General features: G+C 41.6%; 1 protein-coding gene across 3 annotated transcripts in view; it reads right to left on the bottom strand.

The window, feature by feature from the left end:
* The window catches only part of bnipl (BCL2 interacting protein like), an 81,644-nt gene that overhangs the window by 47,733 nt on the left and 8,544 nt on the right, over window positions 1-25,367 (bottom strand). The window contains exon 1 of one of the 3 annotated variants that reach the window (XM_059980316.1): window positions 12,104-12,246. The exons of the other annotated variants lie outside the window; for them this stretch is intronic. The gene's annotated coding sequence lies outside the window, so the exon portion shown is untranslated. Of the gene's footprint in view, window positions 1-12,103; window positions 12,247-25,367 lie in introns of those variants that run through there. 3 annotated transcript variants of the gene reach the window in all.

A 25,367-nucleotide genomic window follows, 5' to 3' on the forward strand; every position in this document is an offset into this window, starting at 1 on the left:
ACCATCATCGCTCCCAGCAGCATAACGGGAAGCAAGAAGAAACTCAGCAGGTTGAGCAGGGTAGCATGGTAGTGTAGTGGTTAGCACAATGCTTTACAGTACCAGCGATCCAGGTTCAATTCCCGCCACTGTCTGTAAGGAGTTTGTACATTCTCCATGTGAACTCCATGGGTTTCCTCCCACATCCAAAGATATACAGGTTGCTAGGTCAGTTGGTGATTGTAAATGGCCCTGTGATTAGGCTGGGGTTAAATCAGGGGTTGCTGGGCAGTGCTGGATGTTTTGAATCAAGAACCTGAATTATGTCGTGACAGTTTGTTTTTGGTCTGAAATCCAGAAGATGCAGTCTCTTGTGTCTCCAGGATAAAAGGCAAGTCTGCGAGGTTTTCCACCACAGCATTATGATGTAAAGGCACAAGTTGTTGTGGAGTTTTCCCAATGATAATTGAGTCTCCTCCCTGCCCTCAGCAACATAGTGCTCCACAGTCACAATAGTTTTGTCTTCCATTCAGCTGACACTAAGATCATATCAGATGCAATTCGGGCCACAAAATACCTAGTCAGATTTCCAGAGTATCTGGAAACAAACAGGAAATTATCTTAATCATGTTTTACTCTGGAAGAAATAGTTTGTTTTCCATTGCACAACACTGTGGGGATAGAAGATCAACATCATGCAAATACATAAAACAGTACAGGCCACTCGGCCCATAATGTTGTGCTGACCCTTTAACCTATTCCAAGATCAATCTAACCCTTCACTCCCACGTAGCCCTCCAATTTTCTTTCATCAATGTACCCAATAGTCTCTTAAATGTTCCTTAGAGTTCCAGGCAGTGAAAGGGTGAGAGCAGAATTGAATTGAAGAATTGTTATGTAGGTGAGTACATCAACCAATACCAAGCAAAATAAGTGACCAGATGATCTGTTCCTCTCATGCTAACTGAGGGACAATGTTGGCCAGGGCACTGGAGAAAACTCTCCTGAGGTAGCAGCCTAGATTCTATGCTCTAATTGAATGGGAGCTTTAGGGCAAAGGAATGAAATAAATAAGAATATGAGGGGTTCAAACAGGCTTTTTCCACTGAGTTTGGGTGGGGCTACAACTACAGGTTATAGGTTAAGTGTGAAAGGTGAAAAGTTTAAGGGGAACATGAGGGGGAAGTTTTTCACTCAGAGAGTTGTGAGATTGTAGAACATGCTGTCAGCACAAGTAGTGCATGCGAGCTCAATTTCAACGTTTAAGAGAAGTTTGGATAGATACATGGGTGGTAGGGGTATGAAGGACTTGGGTCCCAGTGCATCTGGATGGAAATAGGCAGTTTAAATGATTTCTTAGGTGGATCAAATGGCTTGTTTCTGTGCTGTACTTTCCTATGACGAAGAACAGGAATTGGCTGCACTATACCACCCGCCCACTCGGTCAGCTAGCTGCCACCCGCAGCCCCCACCCACCCCCAATTCCAGACCAACTGCACCGTGCCCCACCCCCAGACTTCCAAAACTGATCAGATCTTGGTCTTAGTTTAGCATTCCTGTTTAATTAACCAAATTTCCCTTTTAAAAAAAGAACAAAAAGCATGTGTCCATCTCAGCTGTGAATATATTATTCAGCCACCACAGCTTTCTGGGATAGAGAATACGACATCCACGATCCTCAGGAAAGGAAGTTCTCATTATAGAACATAGAATAGAGAACAGCAGAGGACAAGATCAGGCCACTTGGCCCACAATGTTGTACTAATCCAGCAAAAGAGCAAATCAAAAACACCTAAACACTAATCCCTCCTACCTACACAATGTCCACATCCCTCCATCTTCCTTACATCCATGTGTCTATCCAAATATCTAATAAAAGCCTCTCACAAAGAAAAATCTGCAGATGCTTGAAATCCAAGTAACACACACAAAATCAGCAGGCCTGGCAGCATCTCTGGAAGAGAGTCCAGTTGACATTTTTGGATGAGACCCTTCAGCATAAAAGCCTCTAATGTGTTTGCCTCTACCACCATACCAGGCAGTGTGTTCCAGGCATCCACCACTCTCCCAAGTAAAAAACTTACCCCTCATATCCCCCTTGAACCTACCATCTCTCACCTTCAATGCATGTCCTCATGGTATGAGACATTTCCACCCTGGGAAACATGCTGCCTGTCTACTTTATTTATGCCTCTGATAACCTTGTAACCCTCGATCAGTTCTCCCCTCAGCTTTGGTGCTCCAGAAAAAACAACCCGAATTTATCCAGCCTTTCGTGATAGCATGGTTTAGCATGCCTAAACCAGGTAGCATCCTGGTAACCCTCTTCTGACCCTCTCCTAAGCCTCAACATCCTTCCTATAGTGAAGTGACGAGAACTGTATACAATACTCCAGATGTGGCCTAACCACAGTTTTATAAACATAACCTCCTGACATTTGAACTCAATGCCTCAACTAATAAAAGCAAGCATTCCATAAGCCTTCTTAATCACCTTATCAATCTGTGTAGCCACTTTCAAGGAGCTATGAACTTGGATCCCAAGATCTCTCTGCTCAGTAGCACTTAAGGATCTTGCATTTAACAGTGCAGTCTTCTTGCATTTGCCCAACTGAGGCGCAACACCTCACATTTATCTGGGTTAAACTCCATCTGCCACTTCTCATCCCATATCTACAGCTGATCTATATCATTTGCTAGTCTTCTACACTATCCACAACTCCACCACTCTTGGTATCATCCACAAGTTTACTAACATACCCACCTACATTTTCATACAAGGTCCCAGCACAGATCCCTGCGGAACTCCACTAATTACAGGCATCTAGCTCAAGTAAGTCTCTTCAATCATTACCCTGTCTTTGTGCAAGCCAGTTCTTAATTCAAACAGCCAATTCACCATGGACCCCATGAATTTTAATTGTCTGGATTAGCCTCCCATGAAGTGCTTTGTCACACGCCTTACTAAAATCCATGCAGTCAACATCCACTGTCGTCAATCCCTCTCGTCACCTTGTCAAAAAACTCAATCGAGTTGGTAAGGCCCATTTCTACCTGCTGTAGCCCAAGACACAGGGAGTGATCCAGCAATTACAACCTTGGAGGTCCTTCTCTCCAGCCTCTTTCCTAATTTTATATACTCACTGCACAAGACCCCTTCATTAGTGCCAATATGCACCACAACCTCAAGCTGTCTCCTCCCCTCAACCCGAAAATATTCCATAGCTACTCTGATAAATCATGGACCCTAACACCCGGGAGTTAACACACCATCCTGGTGTCTCATTTGTGGCAATAGAATCTCCTTTCTAACACCATAACTATTAAGTCCCCTATAACTACCACACTGCCCGTCTTCCCTGTCGAGCCTCAGAGCCAGCCACAGTGCCTGCAGACTGGCTGTTGCTGCCGTGATCTGATGGGCAACACCTGCAGCAGTATCCAAAGAGATATACTTGTTGCTGAGGGGAATGGTTATAGGGGAACCCTGTACTGACATAATTCCCTTACCTCTCCTGATGGCCATCCATCTGCTGTTTGAAGCATGTACTCCGAGTATGACCACCTCTTCAAAAGTCTTGTCTATAATATCTTTAGCCTCCCCAATGACCCTGAGTACAACCAACTCCAGATCCAACTCCTTGAATTCCCACATCTGACAGGAGCATTCCATCCTGACCACTATCTTCTTGCTTTGAAACTATGCTTTTGGTTCTAGATGTTCTCACAAGTTGAAACATCCTCTCAGTATCTTCCTCAATATCAATGCCAGAATCGTCTGTGTTTCAGCAAAAACACCTCTCATTCTCCTAAATTCCTTGAATGGCTTGTGTGGAAAGGTCCCTTAGTCCAGGAATCAAGCTAGTTTGACTTCCCTGAACTGTCTTCAACAGAAGTATATCCTTAACTTAATGAAAGAAACCCAAAGAGTTCACTGTTTTGCAGATGTAAGCTCATTTACACCATATTGTTGTTGCAAGAACTCCCTACTTTTATACTCCATCCTGTTGTGTAGTTAATACTTCAGTGATATTTCAGTATTATTGGAAAAATATATTGTTTGATTGAGAATTCTTGTTCGTTTAAATACTAAATTGCGGGTTATATGTAAAAGTACGTAAATGGCATATGTCATCATACCACCATGTGACACATACGTACCTCACTTAATGTAACTGGAAAGTTAGATTTGCATTTCAGACTCCCATATTTTCCTTTCAATTAATTTAATGTTTTGGAGTTACATAAAAGTGGTGACAAGGTATTTTTTTAAATGAACCCAAGAAGTGCAGCAAGACATTATACATGTCTCTCTAGAGGGGAGAAGAGAAGCGTCATAGAGTATCAGAAGAATACAGCACTGAAACAGGCCCTTTAGCCCATCTGGTCCATGCAAAACTATTTAAACTGTCTAATCCCATCAACATGCACCCACACCACAGCCCTGCATACCCCTACCGTCCATGTACTTATTAAACTTCTCTTAAATGTTGAAATCAAGCTTGCATGCATCACTTGCACTGGCAGCTCCTAATCTATTCAATCTTCCCTTATAACTCAGGTCCTCAAGTCCCAGAAACACCTTGTAAATAAGGTTGAAAGGGTACAGAGAAAATTTACATCTTTCTTGTAGGTAGATGACCAAAACTGCATATAATAATCCAAATTAAGCCTCACTGTCTTATACAACTTCACCATAACATTCCATTTCTTGTACTTACTACTTTGCTTAATGAAAGCCAATGTGCCAAAAGCTTTCTTTACAACCCATTTTTCAGCACATTTTTCCCTCTACAAGCTCTGATAGTCTTCCTCGTTGTCCACTACAACCTCAAGTTTGCTGATTCACTTAACCACATTGTCATCTGTATCAATACTCTGGATGATAAACAGCAATGGACCCAGCACAGATCCCTGCGGCACTAGTCCAGATCCCTCCACTAATCACAGGCCCCTAGTCTGAGAGGCAACCATTTTCTACCACTCCCTGGCTTCTCCCATAAAGCCAATGTCTAATCCAATTTATTACATCATCTTGAATGCCAAGTGACTCAACCTTCTTGACCAAGCTTCCATGCAGGATGTTGTCAAATACCTTGCTACAGTACATGTAGACAACATCTACTGGCTTGTCTTCATCAGTTTTCCTGGTAATTTACTCAAAAAACTCTAAGATTGGATAGACACAACCTACCACATACAAAGCCATGCTGACTATCCCTAAGCAGTCCATGTCTATCTCAGAATACCTTCCAATAACTTTCCCACTGCTGATGTCAGGCTCACCAGCCTATAATTTTCTGGCTTACTTTTAGAGCATTTCTTAAACAGCAGAAAACCATTAGCCATCTTCCAATCCTCCAGTACCTCACCTGTCACTAAGGATGTTTTAAATATCTCTTCAGGTGCCTCTGTAATTCTACACTAGCCTCTCACAGGGTTCACGGGAACACCCTGTGGATTTATCCACTGTAATTTGCCTCAGGGCAGCGAACATCTCCTCCACTGTAATTTGTATAGAGTGCATGACCTTGCTGCTGCTTTGTCTCACTTCCATACACAGTGTCTATCTCCCGAGTAAATATAGATGCAAAACATCAGTTTAAGATCTCACCTGTCTCTTTTGGCTACATGCATAGATTATCATTCTGATCTTCTAGAGGAAGAATTTTATCCCTTGCAATCCCTTTGTTCTTAGTATCTGTAGAATTCCTTAGGATTCTCCTTCACCTTGTTTACTAGGGCAAACTCATGCCTTCTTTTAACCCTCCAGATTTATTTCTTCAAAGGTTTAAATTTAATGTCAGAAAAACGTATACAGTATACATCCTGAAATGCTTTTTCTTCGCAAGAATCCATGAAGACAGAGAAGTGCTCCAAAGAATGAATGCGTTAAATTCGAGAACCCCAAAGTCTCCCAGCTCCCCCCCCACAACACGTAAGTGGCAGCGAGCAACAATTCCCCTCCCCCACCAGCAAAAAAAGTGTTCGCTTGCATTTTGTATACTGCAAAAGTACCTCATTTGTTCCTACCTGCCTATATGTTTTTTTTCTTAATTGGGCCTTATTATCTCTTGAAAACCAAAACTTGTTATCTTTACCTTTTCTTTTGATGGACAAATTCAAGCTTTGTACTCTCAAAATTTCATTTTTGAAGACCTCCCACTTACCAAGTATACTTTTGCCAGAAAATAGCCTGTCCAAATCCACACTTACCAGATCCTTTCTGATACCATCAAAATTGTCCTTTCTCCACTTCAGAATCTCAACCCATACACCAGACCTCTATTTTTCTATATTTAATGTGAAACTAATGGCTCTGTGTTCACTAGATGCAAAGTGTTGCCCCACACAAACTTCTGTCACCTGCCCTGTCTCATTGTCTAATAGCACATCGAGTATCGCACACTCTCTTACTTGGGACTTCTGGGTATTGATGAAGGAGACTTTTCTGAACATATTTGACAAACTCTATCCCACCCAGTCCTTTTACAGTATGGAAGTCCCAATCAATACATGGAAATCACCTACTATAACTTCGTGTTTGTTGCAACAGTCTGTGATCTCTCTGTAAATTTGGTCCTCAAAACCACACGGACTGTGGGTAGTCTGTAAGAGCCCCATTAACATGGTTATATCTTTCTCATTTCTGAGTTCCACCCATAATGCCTCACTATACGATTTCTCCAGTCTGTCCTGACTGAACACTGGTACGACATTTTCTCTTTTGCACTGGTAACACCACCCTCCCATTTTAATCCCTCCTGCTCGGTCACATTTAAGACAGCTGAACACAAATATTGAGCAGTCAGTCCTGCCCCTCCTGCAACCAAGTCTACAATATAATTCTACATGTTGATCCATGGCCTGAGCTCATCTGCCTTTCCTACAATAGAGCAGAGGACACAGCCTCAAGGGGCGTCCTTTCAGAACGGAGATGAGGAATTTCATTAGCTAGAGAGTGGTGAATCTGTGGAATTTGTTGCTATAGGCAGCTGTGAAGGCCAAGCTTTAATGTATATTTAAGGTAGAGGTTGATAGATTCTTGATTGGTCGGGGCATGAAGGGATATAGAGGGGAAGGCAGGAGAGCATTAGTGTCTGGCTACATTGGAACATTTGATTACAAAACAGATAACTGGCTTGTGTATACTGATGTAATTGAGCAGTATTTTGAAGCAAATGAAATAGCCAATGAGAAGCAAGTACCAGCTTTGCTGAGTAAATTGGGTTTGAAGGTAATCAGTTTGCTTAAAAATTTGACTGCTCCAACCAAACCAGCCAAAATGAGTTTTGCTGATATCATGAGAGTAATGCAGGAACATTTAGAACCAAAGCCATTGTTGATTGCAGAGCACTTTAGCTTTTCTAAGTGGAATCAAAAGGAAGAAATGTCCAGTTCAGCATATGTGGCTAAAATGAAGAAATGTCTGAGCATTGTCAGTTCAATGATGGACTTAATAGTGCACTAAGAGCATTTAGTTTCTTGTTCACAAGAAAGCATTCAAAAGCAGCTTCTAACTGAAACTCAACTCACATTTAAAAGAGCAGTTGAAATTGCTGCTTCAATGGAAGCCACAGACAGAGATGCAATTGAGTTGCAGTCAGGAATGGGAGTGAGCATGAACAAAATTGGCACATCTAAACAGAAGCACGCCTGCCCAAACAAATTGTGTTACTGTTGTGTCAGGGACTCGCATACACTAGATCAATGCAGGCTCAGAGGCAAAACCAGCAGAAAATGGAACAAAGTAGGGCACATACAAAGAATATGTTGGGCAGACGAGAAATAAATAGACTGCACAGGAAAGAGAAAGAGAGTGACACAGGACTGGGTGGCCTTGAGATTTACAATGTGAAAATTAACAGACAGGAAATATGACTTTCACCAGAAGTGAAGGGCAATTTAAATACAATGGAATTAAACACTGTCTCAGCTGTTTCAGTCATTCCACAAAATGAATTTGAAAGGCATTTCAAAGATACTAAATTGAAGCCTGCAGAAAGCCAACTAAGAACTTATACTGGAGAAATGAAAACTTCTGTTGGAATAACACTTGTAACAGTGAAATACAACAACCAACACACCACATTGAGCTTGCACGTGGTAAAACAGGAGGGCCAGCATTGTGGGGACATGATTGGCAGAGCCAACTACAACTTCATTGGGTATCCATCCATCTGCTGCAACAGAGTCAACTGGAAGCAAATGAAGAAAGGTGCTGGAAGATGCACAACTGTCTCCATGCTATACACCATGAACTGTTCCCCAGAGGACAAACAGGAATTGGTGCCAATCTCTGTCTCTGGTTGGAAAACATACTGGACCAAGGAAGGACCATGCTGCTCAGAGGAATTGTGTTAAGTGACAAAAGCAGTGGTCTGGCTACAACCAATTTCATAGGCAATATTTCCAAGAAAGTTTCTGAGATGTTAATCAGGCAGTTACTTGGTTTTAAGCTGGAAGAGAGTTCAAGGAGCTTCAGGAAACTTGCAAGCATTCAGCTTTTGTGAGTATAAAGATCCAGGATCTACTTTGTGTGTATTAAGGTTATTGCATGAACTTCAAGGTGGCAGTCAAAAAGCTGTTTGTATAAGTAGATGCAAAGACCAAAGCCCAGCTGATGAATGGAAGGCCAAAAAGAAAGTAGTCAATGGAGATACTGAAACAAAAGATTCATCAGATGATGATGTGGATGAGGAAATCAAGAGGCGAGATCAGATCGTAAAGGGAGTGATAGAAGGATAAATAAGAGAATACTCCAGTGAACTAAATGCACCTTGTCAAGGATGCACATCCTAGAAATAAGAAAAAGGAAAAAGAGGATGACATAAGTGCTATAGAAAGGGAAGAGACCTAATTTATCGAGAAATTAGCAATGTCAGAGATACAATAAATTATAAGAAAACGGAAGGTGAAAAAAAGACAAGAAATTGAAAAGAAGGAAAGAGTCCAGATCTGTCAGAACCACTTCCAAGGGTCAACTCCAACAACCACCCCGGAGGAGGTCCCATAATCTGAGATTGTTTCACAGCCACAAGTCTCAACTGCCAAGCAGAGTTACACCCCCAACCTCCTCGTCAGGAAAGACATTATCCTACAAGAGTAAGAAAAGCTCCACAGCAATTAAATCTTTAAGCCTGAATAGGACTATTTAAAATTTACTACGCCATGGATGTCTGTATAGTAGTTGTATTTTATAGTATATTGTGTATCTAGTTGAGATACATTCTATATTGAGTTGGAGTTTATAGCTAAGCAGAGAGGAGTGCTGTGTATTTAATATTTGAGTATTATAAAATATATTGTTTGATTCAGCATTCTTGTTCATTGTGGTTTATATGTAAAGTACATATATGACATATGTTATCACGCCACCAGGTTACATGTGTGCACCTCACTTAAAGTAAGCAGAAAGTTAAGACTCAAATTGGAGTCGACCTGTGGAGCTTTTCTAAATGGGGAGAAAGTTCAAACATCTGAAATGCAAAGGGACTTGGGAGTCCTTGTGCAGAACACCATAAAGGTTAACTTGCTGATAGAGTTTGAGGTGAGGAAGACAAATGCAATGTTAGCGTCCATTTCAAGAGGCCTAGAATACAACAGCAGGGATGTAATGGTGAGGCTTTATAAGGCACTGGTAAGGCCTCACTCAAGAGTACTGGTCTCCTCATCTTAAGAAAAGATGTGCTGGCATTGGAGAGAGTTCAGAGGAGGTTCACAAATATGATTCTGGGAACGAAAGGGTTATCATATGAGGAAGGTTTGTTAGCTCTGGGTCTGTACCTGCTGGAATTTAGAAGGATGAGGGGCAGATCTCATTGAAAATTTTTCGAATGTTGAAAGCCCTAAACAGTGTAGATGTGGAAAGCATGTTTCCCATTGTGGGGAGTCTTGGAAAAGAGGACACATACTCAGGATAGATGGGCATCCATTTGAAACAGAGATGCAGAGAATTTTCTTTAGCCAGAGGGTGGTGAATTTGGAATTTGTTACCATAGGCAACAGTGGAGGCCAGGTTATTGGGTATATTTAAGGCAGAGATTGATAGGTTCTTGATTGGACACAGAATTAAAGGTTACAGGGAGAAGGCCAGGGAAGGGGCTGAGGAAGGGAAAAAAAAGATTAACCATGATTAAATGGCACAGCAGACTCGATGGGCCAAGTGACCTAATTCTTTTCCCATGGCTTCTGGTCTTATAGTCTTATTTTAGACTCATCTTTTCCTTTCATTTAGTTTAATGTTTTAGAGTTACAAAACATAACACATCCTTTGGTAATAAAATCAACATTCTACTTGCATGACTACTTGCTGTAACTGCTTGGTAATTTACTGCTTCACTTACAAGGACATCCAGATCCCTCCCCATTTAAACAATAGGGATAATCTCACACTTCATCACATTGAAAGGAGGAATAACCTCTCCGATAACTCTGAGACTGAAACCTTACAATTAACAGATAAACAAGACAAGGTATTAAAGAGCTTGACTGAAATTTATCCTTTCACTATTTAGGTACAACAGGTCATCTCAATTTATTATTTTGGTACTTGCATAACCAACGAGAATGAATGTGAAATTTCCCAAATCCTGCGATAAACTCAAAGGACCATCTCTCCAGATGGACTGCTTTACATAAACAGATGCAACTGCATAAAACAGCAAACATGTCTCCTTTTTTCAGTCAGCAAATTGCTTGATGAATGGAACCTGGGGTAAACTGTGAGTACACCAATTTAAATTCCACCTGCAGGCAAGTTGTTATTATTACATTAATATAGAAAGGAAAGGCAAGTTTCAGCAACGATGTTCATCAACCGATCGTAAAAATCCAGCATCATTTAGAGAAGGAAATATTTGTTCTGGGTTTGTACTGTATGTGACTATAAACCCACAGCAATGGCATTAACTCTAAAGTGGAACAGCTAACCTCCAGGGGCAAAATGAGGATGGGCAAGAAATTGCAGGCCTCAGCAGCAACTTACAGATAAATTACCAGGCAGTGTTAAGTACTGACTCCATCTGAGCGTAAAACAATATTAAAAGAAATTCTGTTGCTGTTACACACACCTCAATTTTTGAAGCCCCCTTAATCTGAAAATCTGGTTTTCTAAGTAGTGTCCAATGCTGACCTCTATTCCAGTGTTCTACATTTGATAATGTAAAGAAGCAAATTGCACATTGCAAAGTAAAAGTTTATAGCAAGATGTCCATCTTATATTCAGCACTATGAGAGGCTTGTATTTATGTAACATCAGGATAGCACGGTCAGTGAAGTGCTTCTGAAGTCATCTTCACTGTATCATTGTGGCCTCAAACTTGAAGGTAATGATGACAAGGTCTTCTGTTTCTTTTTTAAAAAATGCTATTAATTGGGAGAATACTATTGGGCCTAAAAGAATTTCTCTTGTTTGAATAGTGGCTGTGGGATCTTTTACACTCAACAAAAGATGAGTTCAGTTGGACTAGTAATAAAGACATCTTAAACAATGCAGTGCAGTACTATAGCTCTTAATACTATAGAATGTAGACAGGGATTGCACACTCGAGTGTTTGGAGTGGGATTTAAACCTATAGACAGACAAGAGCTTTATCCACTGAGCCATAACTAAATAAAAGTTCCAAAATACCCTTAAACAGTTAACTAGCAACAGCTCACTCTCCAGATACATAGGCTGGAAGAGATTTAAACAAGATTTTATTTCTGATATGATTCATTATCAGGGTAGGGTTCTCTGTGGAAGGCAGGGAGGTCTCTGACCATCTGCAGAACGTGTCTTTGCACGTTACTGTTCAGTAGTTTGCCCTTGCAGAAGGAGCTCAGGAACTTGGGGAATGTCGACAAGGAAACACACTGGACTTGTCCCAACAACATGAGCAATAAATTCCAGCAGCGGGGAGCGATGGGAATATATTTGCAAGAGGAAAAGTGAGATAAAGGAGGGAAGCGGCAGACAAAAGGCAACAAAAAACCATTAGGTTTTAAATGTTGTAACTTCACCACGAACAGGAATGTAACCCGATGCCCAGATTACAGACTACTCCAAATAAAAACTGCTCTGTCAAAACTGAAAGTTGGCATACACCCAAACACAGCTTATGTAATTCTATATGGTACTTACCAGGTTGAGCTTCGATTACCTTATTATTGTCCGATCAGGGGGCTTATCGGAGGACCAAATGATCAGAATGATAACTTTCTGCTCATGAATTCAAGGCAGCCTCGTTCTACAGAATAAACTGTTTACATCATCACAGTTCACCTGGGATGTCTGCATGCACACCGCAGTCACACCCATCAACCTCAAGTTACCTGGCAACTCAACACGCAATTCTCCTTTATTGGCCACTGATGACGAAGAATACAAGGCCAAAGGTAGCTACCCCTCTTTAATAACATCAAACACTGTTAAGAGTTTGATGGGGTGAAACAAAAAATTGCCTCCTTTGGTGAGGGGAGGGTAGGGCAGAATAGAGAGTAGGAGTAGAAACTTAACATTAGACAAGGGCCTCGGCCTGAAACGTCAACTGTTTATTTATTTCCATAGATGCTGTCTGACTTGCTGAGTTCCTCCAGTATTTTGCGTGTGTTACTTCAGATGATAGAACATAGGACAGGCCATTCACCCACAATGTTGAGCCAAATCAGTTAAAAAGCAAATCTAAAGCACTCAAACACTAATCCCTCCTACATCAAACACCATGTCCATATCCTTCCGTCTTCCTTACATCCACATGCCTATCCGATATGTCTCTTAAAAGCCTCTAATATGTTTGCCTCTATCACCATACCAGGCATATTCCAGGCATCCACCACTGAGTAAAAAAAACTTATCCCTCACATACTCCTCTCACCTTCAACGCCTGCCTTCTGATATTAGACATTCCAAACCTGAGGAAACAGATACTCTCCGCCCACTTTATCTATGCCTCTCATAATCTTATAAACCTCTATCAGATCTCCCCTCAGCCTCTGGCACTCCAAAGAAAACAACCCAAGTTTATCCAGCCTCTCATGATAGCACATGCCCTAGAAACCAAGCAGCATCCTGGTAAACCTCTTCTGTGCCCTCTTCCTGATGTTTGGATGCATTTCTTCACTTAAAACATGGTGGAAATGTTGAAAGTCTCTACAGCCCAAAAAGATGTCGAGGCTGCAATTGTAAATCTCAGTAAGAAAACAGTAGCAATTCTGCCAGGCAAAATTCAGAACATTCTTGAGGGAATTCAGATCGTTTGTGATCTCACTGAATGCCAGAACAGACTTGCATGGCTTTAGCTGCCCTTCCTCAACTTTTTTTGGCACAACATTGTGGGCAGAAGGGCCTGTTCCTGTGCTGTACTGTTCTATGTTTTTCTAGCCAATCCCCTCCTACAGCTGTTGCCCTTGACACATTCCACAGCTATCAGACGTTGTCATCTATGCAACAAGGGACATAGCTGGTCCCAACCCTGGCCTTGAGACAGCGAGCAGGAACTTGAGTTTTGCAGAAGGTTAGAGAACATGCAATTTATCTCCTTGGAATGGAGAAGGTAAAAGAGATTGAATAGAAGAGGTCAAAAGTTTTAAGGATTCTGCTAGTTGATCTTTACCTACTCAATCACTTATGCAAGAGAATCCATAACCAGATGAGACAAAGATGATCAGCAGAGAAATCAAAGAGAAGGCTTTATTTTTGATTGTTTTCATGCCAAATATCCTTCTGGTTTACAAGAGGTTGTGAAAGATGCTTTGCAAGGTCACCACTTTCTGGGAAAGGTTTGACGTAATTGAGAGTACTCAAAGGCAACTTTGAGGAATTGAAATGCATACTATTACATGGGGTCTAAACAGAGCAAAAGGAAAGCCACTTGGTATTTTAGCAGAGTGCTCAGTCACTAAGGAACATAGTTTTAAAGTAATTGAGAACTACTGTACAGAGGGGCTGAGAAATTTCATTTTACCCAAAGTATGGTACAGTCTATAGTTCACACCCTGAAAAAGGCAGAAAAAGGCAGAAATAAACCCAGGTCACTTTATTTACCTGGGTGACCACTTGAAGACACGGGAATGTGAGCTGAGAAGTGTTGTGACCCAATACAGTTCCTTGGCTTGATTAGACAAGGGCCAAATTACTTCCCTTCTTCATAATTTTCAAAGATGCCAGGAAAATTAGAAAGATGGTGTGAATAGGTGGGGCCCATCGTCCTTTGTGCAAAGAGAAGCAGTGGGAATAAATGGAAAGTAGTTGGTAGGGCTAGAGGAATTGAAGTACTTTGCCCCCCAAACCCACACCCAACACAGTCATGCATGCACACACACATGCGCAGACATTCGTGCACACACACCCAACACATGTACAGACAGCGCCTCACAAAATAGTAGAGATAGAAACAGGAATCAGGTTTTTAAACATCATTTAACTGTCAGTCTTATGAATTACAGTGATGTCTTTTTTAAGGCTGTATAGTTAAAGTAAACTGAAAAGGCCTTTTGTGACAAATTTGTCTTTCTATAGTTGCAAGTTTACTTGATTTTAAGGCACGGACTAGATGGGCCAAAGGGCCTATTTCTTTGCCGTAGTGCTCTATGATTCTAAACTGGTGGATTGTAAAGCAAACATACTCAAAGTTACAGTTGCTGGGTCATGAGAAGTAAGAATTGGAAAGGGAATGCCTTTATCCAGTCAGTGAGTATACAGTATAGGAAGGAGCAGGCACATGTTTGTCACCTGGCAGCAGCATACAACCATTTGAAACTTTTGCTAGCTAATAAAGTAGATTGACTCGAGAGGCAGCGGGTTGGTGTTCACACCAGTGTTACTCAAGGAACGGTTAGTGCAGTTCCGATCAATGTTAATCTATGACCACAAAACACCCAAGGTACAGCTTCACGAGCACTTGACCACAAGTCAATTAAGATTCTAGATTCTGTTGTCCTATGTTTAATTTTAATCAAGTGCTTCTCAGCCATTGCCCATGCTTACTTATATACACTGATGTCCCATTGGACAATTGTACAGTTACAGACACATACAGTACAGGAGATGATTCCTCAGCCTACCAAGTCCAAGATTACCATCGACCACCCATTCACACTAATCCCACATTCATCCCCCATTTGCATTCTCCAAGTATTCCCAAAATTCTAATTTACTCCCCTCAGATTTCACCAAATTACTAAGGACAATTCACAATGCCCAATTAACCTACCAACCTGCATGCCTTTGGGATGTGGAAGAAAACCAGGACACCGCAAACCAACCACTCAGTCACAGGAAGCTCCACGTAGGCAACAATCGAGCTGAAGAACAAGCCCAGGTCTCTGGCTCTTCTAGCTGTTCCACTCCACCATTGCAATTAAATTCAACCCTCCCTCTCTAAGTATTTCTGGTCACATATTCCTCCCAATCTTCATCGAACTCTACACTTTATATTCAATAGGTCCAATATTCCTCCAAGGTCTCAAGAGGATTCTTTGAAACCTCAAACAGCCCCATCTCCATTGCCTCAGCACATTGCCATACCTTCAGTTTCCTGGCTCTAAGCAGAGGAATTCTCCCAAAGCTTTACCCCATTCTCCCACCTCCTTTAAACTGTACATCTACCAGAGCTTATGGTCAAATACTCTAATGTCTCCTTTTGTGGGTTGAAGTTAATTGCCCTTTATTGATCTTGGAAAGTGCAACTGCTACAACAATTTACTGTTTACATTGCTGTTGCACAGATCATGGGGGTGGGGGTGCAGTATTTGGATCAGCACATTAAATATAATGGTTAAATTGGATCAATCTATGCAACCAATCCATACATATTGTAATAGAACACCATATTGATATTGTACAAGGATTAAATATTGGAAGGAGTATTATTGCAGTAAAAGTCTACAAATACAAATAGCGATGCTGATCAAAGATATGAAGCAAGATTTAAGACTTTGGGCTCATTTTATGAGGTATTTTGCAAGATTGCATTATTGGTTATTGATGAGCATTATTGAGGAAATGTATAGCTTCCAAGGTGATGGTTTCAAATCCAAGACAATGTATTATAAATATGGGGAAGGCTCCATAAAAACAAAAGCAGTCAGCTTATTTTCCCCTATGCCTTTTCATCCCCCCCCCCATTTTTCCCTCCACACCCATCAAGTGCTTAATGCAAACTTACATATATGAATCCCACATTAACAACTTGGGAATGTTTCGAGACATTAAATACATTTTGAACTGATAAGGTTTTCATAAAGACAAATCTGGTCACTGTGGTGTTTCAGGGAAGGAAATCTGTCACCCTTAAACAATTGGCCTATATGTGACTCCAGCACCTCTACTGCGGCTGACACTCAATTCCCTCAGTTCAGTTAGGGATAGAACATACATATCTATAGCACATTACAGATCCTTCAGCCCACAATGTTGTGCCAACCATGTAACCTACTCTAGAAACTGCCTACAATTTCCCTAGCACAAAGCTCTCTATTTTTCTAAGCTCCATGTACCTATCTAAGAGGCTCTTAAAAGACCCTATTGTATCCAATTCCACCACCATCGCCAGCAGTGCATTTCACACACCCACCACTGTGTGGAAAAAATTACTTCTGCCATCCCCTCGGTACCCATTTCCAAGCACCTTAAAACTATGCACCCTCATGTTAGCCATCTCAGTTCTGGGAAAAAGCCCCTGGCTAGCCACACAATCAATGCCCTTCATCATCTTATACACCTCTATCAGGTCACCTCTCATCCTCCATCGCTCCAAGGAGAAAAGGCCAAGTTTACTCGACCTATTGTCATAAGGTATGCCCTTCAATCCAGTCAACATCCTTGGTAAATCTCCTCTGCATTCTCTCTATAGTATCCACATCCTTCCAGTAGTGAGGTGACCAGAACTGAACACAGTACTCCTTACCTCACGGCTCTTGAACTCAATCCCACAACTGACAAATGCCAACACACCATACGCCTTCTTAACAACACTGTCAACCTGTGCAGCAGCTTTGAGTGTCCTATGGACACAGACCTCAAGATCTCTCAGATCCTCCACACTGCCAAGAGTCTTACCATTAATATTTCATCGTCTTCAAATTTGACCTACCAAAATGAACCACTTTACACTTACCTGGGTTTAACTGCATCTGCCACTTCTCAGCCCAGTTCTGTATCCTATCGATGTCCTGCTGTAACCTCTGACAACCTTCCAGACTATCCACAACACCCCCAACTTTAGTGTCATCAGCAAACTTACTAACCCATACCCCTACTTCCTCATCCAGATCATTTATAAAAATCACAAACAGAAGGGGTCCCAGAGCAGATCTGCGCAGAACACCACTGGTTACCGATCTCTATGTAGAATGCAGGCATGGACAATAAATGCCGGCATTACAATGACATCCAAATCCCATGAACAAACCAATACAAATGAATAGTTTCATTGCCAACCTGATATTACTGTGATGCTAATGAGGTGAAACAAAAATTCAGAAAGAGGAAATACCCTAGTCAAGACTTCACCATCCACAAGCAGCTGGTTAAACGAGATAACCCTCGTATCTTATAGTAACACCATGCAGCCGTGTTTAGTCAAATTCCCAACGTGCTTGAATACATCCCTTGCACCACACAGCTGTCCTGCATGGTCACCCCATTAGCCCATAAAGGCAAAGAAAGGAGCAAGCTCACAAAGTGAAAAAGAAGCTACATACAACTGCCATGCAGCATTGCGGTTAGCGCGATGCTAATAAAGTCGGGGCATTGCGGTGTTCAGAGTTCAATTCTGGGCTGACTGTAAGGTTTTCGTATGTTCTCCCCATGAATGCATAGGTTTCCTCCCACACTCCAAAGGTTATTCACTCATTGGAAATCGTCCTGTTGTTAGGTCAGGGTTAAACAGGTAGGTTGCTAGGTGGTGTGGCTTGTTGGACCAGAAGAGATTGTATCTCTAAATAAAAAATAAAATTAATATAAAAATGTACCGGAAGGAAGATGGAACAGAGTTACATGTCAGAGGGTGACACAATGGGTGATGAAAAGGGGAAGGACACAACAAAAGTGAGACTGAGTTAAAGAGGTGGCAGCTTTGAAGAGAAGGGTATGTACAGGTTGAGAAAAATAATCATATACAAGGATGGATATGAAGAACTGAAAGAGGCCAAAAGAAAGCTAAACTAAGTTTTATAATGGGGAGGAAACCAATGAGCTAGCAGAAGAGGAATAGGGTAAGAATATAGAAGTGACTGTCACAATACTCTAAAGGCATAATGAGAACGTCTGCCCTACAAAACAAACACAAATCTTGAAACTTAGAATTGTAAACAAGGTTGCTCTCTATACTCAGCTCCAGACAGGGTATTTCCCTGTTCTTTATCTGAAGACTAGAGGGGTCCAAGTTCTCAAATTAAACCCATCAACTTGTGCATTATAAATTTTCAAGGCAAAACTGGCTCACCATCCTTGTTGCAAACTCACTTAGCTTCCACTTAGACATTTTAATCAAGCTCACACTTCAGATCAAATAACTTTCTTCTTAGATTGAGGACGACTTCTCACTCCCCAGGTTTGTGGTTTCAGAGTGGCCGATGAGGAAAGATGGCTGGATAGTTTGAGAGGTGAGGTACCCCTGCTGATTATGGAAGGCTTTATATGCCCCAATTGGAATATCATTCCAATTCATTGCTCAGTTTCGCTGGTCATGGGCCAAAGATTTACAAATGACAATGGTAATGTTGTATTATTTCAAGCAGGGTTCCAGTACCTCTTCTGGTATCTCTGCTCATGACAGACCTCAGAACTGAGTGTCTGTTCAGGGAGTATGGAGTTTAGCATGCTACCAACATGTTCTTCCCATTGTGGCTGATTGAACATAAATACTGCTGGATGGGAACATTAGCATGTGAGAAGACCCTGGCATTGATTCACATGTCCTTGGAAAATTGTTTTTGGAAAACCACATCTGAAGAGCCGATTAACGGCACATTTCCCATGGCTCATTTCTTCTGTCAGTCTGATCTTCTAGGTAACCTTGTTTAATGCTGGTAAGTGTGAGGTGCTACATTTTGGTAGGACTAATCCAAATAGGACATACATGGTAAATGGTAGGGCATTGCAGAATGCAGTAGAACAGAGTGATCTATAAATAATGGGGCATAATTCCCTGAAGGTGGAATCTCATGTAGATAAGGTGGTGAAGAAAGCTTTTGGTATACTGGCCTTTATAAATCACAGCATTGAGTATAGGAGATGGGATGTAATGTTAAAATTGTACAAGGCATTGGTGAGGCCAAATTTGGAGTAACGTGTACAGTTCTGGTCACCGGATTATAGGAAAGATGTCAACAAAATAGAGAGAGTACAGAGGAGATTTACTGGAATCTTAGGTTTCAGCACCTAAGTTACAGAGAAAGGTTGAACAAGTTAGGTATTTATTCTTTGGAGCATAGAAGGTTGAGGGGGGACTTGATAGAGGTATTAAAAATTATGAGGGGGATAGATAGAGTTGACGTGGATAGGCTTTTTCCATTGAGAGTAGGGGAGATTCAAACAAGAGGACATGAGTTGAGAATTAAGGGGCAAAAGTTTAGGGGTAACACGAGGGGGAACTTCTTTGTGCAGAGTCATAGCTGTGTGGAACGAGCTTCTAGTAGAAGTGGTAGAGCCAGGTTCGATTTTGTCATTTTAAAAAAATTGGATAGGTATATGGGCAGGAAAGGAATGGAGGGTTATGGGCTGAGTGCAGGTCGGTGGGACTCGGTGAGAGTAAGCGTTCGGCATTGACTAGAAGGGTCAAGATGGCCTGTTTCCGTGCTGTGGTTGTTATATTTTTATATGGTTATGGCCTCCTTCTCAGTAGGCACTCAATTCCTTTTCTTTCCTTCACTGAGTCTCAGCCACAACTGGTCTATCCAAGTCAGAAAGTTGTGGGATCAAATCCTGTCATAAGGCTTGAACATGAGGTAAGGAACAGTTTCAGGGAAAGGACGCATGGACCAGTGGTGGCTCTGCCATTCATTCAAATCATGGTATATCTAATTTTAGCCTTAGCTTCACCTTCCTATCTGTTCCCTTAACCATCAAATCCTTTATTTCACCTACATGCTGATCTATTAGCACAACAGAAAGAGCAGCTATGAAATTGTCTCCAGGCCAAGATTTATCCTAGGAGAGATGGGTTGATATTTCTTTTCAAGGCAATGTATCTGAAAATTGTTTTTTTTTAAACTGGAATGTGATTGTAACCATTTTTGATACAAAGTGGACCACTCTGGAAATTTAACCAGAAGCTTTCAGCCAAGGTTCATTCTTGCACACCTAACAGAATATCCACATCAAATGACACCTATCCACGTGGACAATACTTTTGTAACTGGCAAAATTAGCTTATATTGCTCTGTTCTGGGCCTGTAGCCAGCACATCACTGGTATGAATCATTACTTACCAAGGTGTCCCTATTCACATGTTTGGGCAATGATGGGAAACGCAAGGCATACCGGTAAGTCCATTCTTTTTCCCTTACCTGCTCTTTGGAAGTAAAGCCTCTTCCTTGTATCTCAATATTGTACAGATGAAAACATTATTCCTTTCTTTATTCACTTGGAAAACTGGCAGGATATCAAAATATGGGCAATAAAAGAAAATAATTTAGAAAATTCATGGCTGTAAGGAATGTAGAACCTGTCTCACTGTCTCAGCCTGAGTAACTGGCTCAGCATTTCACATTCTTCCATTAGTCAATAAGGGAAACAGGAATAATCCTAGAAACTACAGACCAATGAGACTCACATCATTGGTAGGAAAATTACTGGAAGGATTTCTTAGGGATAGGATTTACCATGGCCTAATTAGGGGCAATCAACATGGCTTTGTGTGGAGTAAGTCATGGTCTTATTAACTTGATTGGACATTTCAGAAGTGATGAAGGTGAATGCTGTGAATGTTGTCTACATGGATTTTAGTAAGAAGTTTGACAAGTTCCTACATGAGAAACTCATTCAGAAGATCAAGGTACATGGGGTCTCTGGAAATTGGTCACTTGGATTTAGAATTGACTTGCCTATTGAAAACTACACGAGTTATTCTTACTGGAGGTCCATAACTAGTGTTGTTCAGCAAGGATCCTGAATGGGACCTCTGCTGTTTGTGATGTATATAAACACCTAGGTGAAAATATAGATAGGTGGGTTGGTAGATTTGTAGATGATATGAAGATTGGTGTGTTGTGGATACTGTAGAAGATTGGCAAAAAGTACAGTAGGATATAGATCAGTTGCAGATATGGGCAGAGAAATGGCAGATGCAGTTTAGCCCAGTCAAATGTGAAGTATTGCACTTTGGAGAATCAAATGTAAAGAGACTATTCACTGTTAATGGGAAGACCTTTCATAGTGTTGATGAGCAGAGGGATCTTATAGCTCCCTGAAATGGTTACACAGGTTGATAGGATGGTAAAGGAATCGTATGTCATGCTTGCATTTAATAGCTGAGAATTGAGTTCAAGTATTATTGCAGCTTTATAAAACTCTAGTTAGGCCACATCTGGGGTACTCCATACAGATCTGGTCACCCTGTTATAGGACGGATGTTAAGGCTTTGGGAGGGTGCAGAAGAGGTTCACGAGGATGCTGTTTGGATCAGAGAGATGTGCTACAAGGAGAGGTGGATGTATTTGGGTTGTTTTCTCTGGAGCAGCAGAGGCTGAGGGAAGATCCAATAGTAGATTATAAGATTATGAGAAACAAAGAAAGGACAGCCAAATCTTTTTCCCAGGGTTGAATTTTAATTATTTCCACCCTCCATACTCCTGTCATCCCACTTATGCACACAGGAATCCTGTTTGGAATTTGGAGCTATATTAAAAAGGGCGGATCATTTTTAGTAAAGTCCTACTGACTCAGGCAAACAATAGGGCAGGAAATTTAAATAAAACAACAAGGCGTGTGTGACTCAGAGGCAACTCCCTAGCCAACTTGCCAAAGATCTGTGCAGAGCTTCAACAGAAGTAGAGGCCACTGTGTTCCAACACATTTGTCCACCTGTCCCAGTGCTCCACACATTGGGCTGCCCACTTCTCAGCCATGGCGTCAACCACTAGACATAAGAGCAAAGAAAACTCACGAACAGATCATCTTCTTCAGGCGGCTGAAGAAATTTGGCAAATCCCTGTCGACTGTTCCCAATTTTATAGATGCACTATAGAAAGCATCCTATCTAGTATGGCAACTGCTCTGCCTGTGACCACAAGAAACTGTAGAGTTGTGGATACAGCTCAGCATGTCATACAAACCAGCCACCCTCCCTTCTGTTTACACTTCTCACTGCCACAGTAAAACAGCCAGCAGAATCAAAGACCCCATCCACCCACACATTCTCTCTTCTCCCCTCAGGCAGAAGCTACAAAAGCCTGAAAGCACAGACCACCAGGCTCAAGGACAACTTCTACCCTCTGTTATAAAATATTGACCGATTCCCTAGTACTTTAAAATGGTCTCTCAACTTCACAATCTACCTCATTATGACCTCAGCCATACTGTTTACCTGCATTCCATTTCCTCTGTAGCTGTCACATTTTGTTAATTGCTTTGGGTGGTACTATCTCACTGCACTGTGTAATGATTTGATCTGTAGGAACAGTTTGCATGGCAACTTTTCCACTGTATCTCAGTACATGTGACAATAATTAGCCAATCCCACTATGCTCCTGGGCCAACACAATGGCATAATTGTTATGTTGCTGTAAAGGAAACTGCAGATGCTGGAATCCATTGCAACAAGCACAACGCTGACCCGAAACATCAGCTGTCCATTTCCCTCCACAGACCCACCGAATTCCTCTAGATTACTTGTCGCTTGAAATGACTTGGTTACTCAGCTGGAGAACTTTAATTCAATTCAGTTTAGTAAACAAAAATGCCAGCCTCAGAAATGCAATACTGAAACTACTGACTATAATTTTTATCCATATAGGAGGAGATGGTCATATAGTTCATCAAGCCAGACCATTATACAATTAAATTATGGTTGATCTGCTCAGCTCCCCTTAACTCAATTTACTATAGTTCAAAAACCTATCCCAGCCATCAATATACTTTCTAGGGTACAGAATTCAAAAACTTCATAATCCCCAGAGAAGAAATTCCTTAAAAAGGCAACCCTTTAGTTTAGTTTATTGTTATGTGCACAAGGACGGTGAGTTACAGAACAAAGATCTCTAGCCAGATAGTGGTGAGTCTGTGGAACTGTTTGCTACAGGCAGCTGTGGAGCCAAGTATTTATGTATACTTAAGACAGAGGTTGATAGATTATTGATTGGTCAGGGCATGAAGGGATACAGGGGGGAGGCAGGAGATCGGGGCTGAGGAGAAAAATAGATCAGCCATGATGAAATGGCAGAGCAGATTCGACAGTCCGAACAGCCTAACTCTGCTGTTATATCTAACGGTCTTAAAGAAAAACTTGCTTTCAGCAGTATCACAGATATGTAGGTATAGCCTACACACAAATATAAATTATACATAAAATTATACTGTGCAGTGTAGAAATTACACTGCAAAAACAACAAACAGGCACAACCAAAGGCAAGTCCATGGGAGTTAAGAGGTGGTCTGAAGTGTTTCGCTGCTGAGGTAGGGTTAGAAGTGGCTTCGACCCTGTCAAGCCTTCTGAGAATCATGCCTCTTATTCTTTTGAATTCCCTTGAGGATAAATTCTGCCTGCTCAACCTTTCATCACAACACAGTGCCTTCTTCCTAGGAACTGCATGTGATGTGTGGTGCTGAGGCATGTCAGATGTGGAGGCAAGCCCTAATGTTGCCTGTTTTCACGATGACCACCTTGGTTTCCTTCCATTTCCTCTGTATCCCAAAGGTATGCTGAACACTAATTGATGATGTTAGTGCAGGCTAATGGCAAGAAGAAAGAAAGGGGAGTCGACGGCCATGTCTAGGCGAATGTTGCAAAGTGCAGGGAAATAATGAGGGGTACAGCACTAATGCGATTGTTCCTTAGGAGCTGCATGAATCTAATGGGCTGAATGGTCTCTGGTGTTCAAATTAGAAGAACTGCACTGCAGATTCTAATGCAAGACCATCAACATGAGTTCTACTCAAAGGCATTGCTATGAGAACCCACAGTGCAAGCTACACTTGCCTCCTGGAACCATACAGCAATGCAACATGGTTCAGGCCCTTCAGCCCAACCAGTCCATGCTGACCCAACTAGTCCCAATTTCCTGCATTTGGCCCATATCCCACTAAACCCCACCCCTCCAAGGGCTTCTTAAACAGTATTGTGCCTGCCTCAATCACTTCCTCTGGCAGCTCGTTCCGCACACTCAACTTAACTCTGTGCCATTTAGTTTTAGACACCTCTGCCCTGGGAAAAAGATTCTGACTACCTGTCCTCTTGGATCCCTGTGGAGGTGGTTAAATCAGATGCAAGAACAATGCTCAAGAAGCATTTTGACAGATACATAAATGGGCAGGGAATGGAAAGAATATAGACCATGTGCAGGTAGACATGCAGTCTAAATTGGCATTACTGGCAGATAAATTGTGTCCTGAATTGTCCGTTCCTGCATGTACTGTTCTTTCTTACTCAGGGAAAAGATAAAACTCCCCTGTTCCTCACCTTCTACCCCAACAATTTCCAGATTCAGTGGTTTATTCTGTACAGTTTCTGCCACATTTAATTCACATTTTCCTTTCCCTCTCCTTTCATCCATTCTGACAAGTTTGTTATATTCAAACCATTGGTTCATCTCCCTCAGCAGCTTAACTTTTAGCCCCTCGATTCATACAATTTCAGGGGCCCAAACCACATTTGATGCATATACTAGAGTTTTTGAGACTAGATTCCACTTAATTGTGTAGAGTCCTGCATGCCAAACTGCAGAAGGGATGTGATAGAAGTACCAGGATGTTGCTTGGAATGGACTTCTGTGGTTATCAGGAGGCAATTGGGGTTACGTGCAGTGGAACATGGGAGCTGTAGAGTGGCCTTATAGAGGGACATAGATAGGACAGGTAGTCAGAATCTTTTTCCCAGAGCAGAGGTGTCTAAAACTAAATGGCACAGGGTTAGGTTGAGAGAGCAGAAAACTGTAGATCTGAGCGTACACATCTGGAATGAGCTGCCAGAGGAGGTAGTGGACACAGATACAATTACATTTAAAAGGCTTTTGGAGAGGTACTTAGATAGGAAGGCAATATAGGAATACAGACCTATGGGATCATGGCGGGCCTGGATGAGGAAGGCCAAACAGGCCTATTTCTATCATGCACTCTTCTACAATTCAATAAATGTAAATATTTTAGAATCAAGATTCTGGCATGGTTCTGAAGGATGGAAAATTACACATCTCACTATTTCTTTAATAAGGGAGGGAGACAGAAAAAAGGAAAGTAAAGGAGAGTT

This window comes from Hypanus sabinus, chromosome 9, assembly GCF_030144855.1.
Source record: "Hypanus sabinus isolate sHypSab1 chromosome 9, sHypSab1.hap1, whole genome shotgun sequence".
Taxonomy (NCBI): Eukaryota; Metazoa; Chordata; class Chondrichthyes; order Myliobatiformes; family Dasyatidae; genus Hypanus; species Hypanus sabinus.